This window comes from Echinops telfairi, unplaced genomic scaffold, assembly GCF_000313985.2.
Source record: "Echinops telfairi isolate 266 unplaced genomic scaffold, ASM31398v2 ScPeMD7_443;HRSCAF=831, whole genome shotgun sequence".
NCBI classification, from domain to species: domain Eukaryota; kingdom Metazoa; phylum Chordata; class Mammalia; order Afrosoricida; family Tenrecidae; genus Echinops; species Echinops telfairi.
In genome coordinates this window covers 13652234-13653718 of record NW_022104341.1, presented here as the reverse complement: position 1 = coordinate 13653718, position 1485 = coordinate 13652234, and positions in this window count along the sequence as shown.

The following is a 1485-nucleotide window of genomic DNA, read 5'->3' as shown; positions in this document are numbered from 1 at the left end:
CCTACTAATAGCAAGAGGAAAGATATAATAAAAATCAGAACTGAGATACAGGTGATGGAAAAAATTAATGTAGCTAATAGTTGGTGTTTTGAAAGGATTAATAGAATCGATAGACCGCAAGCAAACCAAACCAAAGAAAGGCAGGAACAAATTTCAATAGCAAGGATGAGGGATGAAACAGGGGACATTACAATGGGCCCGAATCAAATCAAAAGTATAATTATACAGTACTATGAAGACCTGTTCTCTAATGAATTCAACAACTTGGGAGACATGGACAAATTCTTGGAAAAACAATCCCTCCCAAAACTATCCCAGATGGACATCAAGTATCTCAACAGACCCAAAGCAATAGAAGAAATGGACAAGGTTATCAACGGATTACCAAGAAAAAAATCCCCTGGGCAAGATGGCTTCACAGGACAATTCTACCAAACATCCAGGGAAGAACTAACACCAATCCTACACAAACTCTTCCAGAACATATAAAAAGATGGAAAACTCCCAAACTCTTTCTATGAAGATAGTATAACTCTGATACCTAAAGCAGGCAGGAATAGCACACAAATTGAGAACTACAGACCAATATCACTAATGAACATTGATGCAAAAATCCTTAACAAAATACTGGCCAATAGAATGCAAAACCATATAAAACAAATAATTCACTATGACCAAGTTGGATTCATACCAGGGATCCAGGGATGGTTCAACATAAGAAAGACCATTACTATCATTTGCCACATTGACATGAAAAATGATAAGAATCACATGATAATATCGATAGATGCAGAAAAAGCATTCGACAACATCCAACATGTCATGTTTAAGACACTCAAGAAGATAGGAATGGAAGGAAAATTCCTCAACATTATAAAAGTTATGAAAGACCAATAGCCATCATGGTAGTCAAAGAGTAAAAGACTAAAACAATCCCACTGAAAAAAGGGGACCAGACAAGGATGCCCCTTGTCCCCATTCCTATTTAACATCATACTGGAGGTCCTAGCTAAAACATAAGGCAAAGAAAATACATCAAATTATTCATCTGGGGAAGGAAGAGGTGAAACTATTGTTATTCATAGATGACATGATTTTATACATTGAAAATCCCCAAAACTTCACAAGTGGAGTCTTGGAAGCAATAAAGGTATATGGCAGAATGGCAGGATGAAAGATCAACAAACAGAAGTCTATCAGGCTGCTATACATATCAGACAAGATCACGGAAGAGGCAAAATAAAAGGTCATACCCTTGACAATAGCCAGGCACAAATTGAAATATCTAGGGATATACCTGACCAAAAAAACCAAAAGATTTGTTCAAGGAAAACTACAGAACACTATTATAATAAACCAAGAGTGACCTCAATGAAAGGAAGAATATCCCATGCTCATGGATCAGAATACTCAATATAGTAAAGATGTTATCTCTGCCCAAGGAACTATATAAGTTTAATGGAATCCTGATACGAATACTATCAT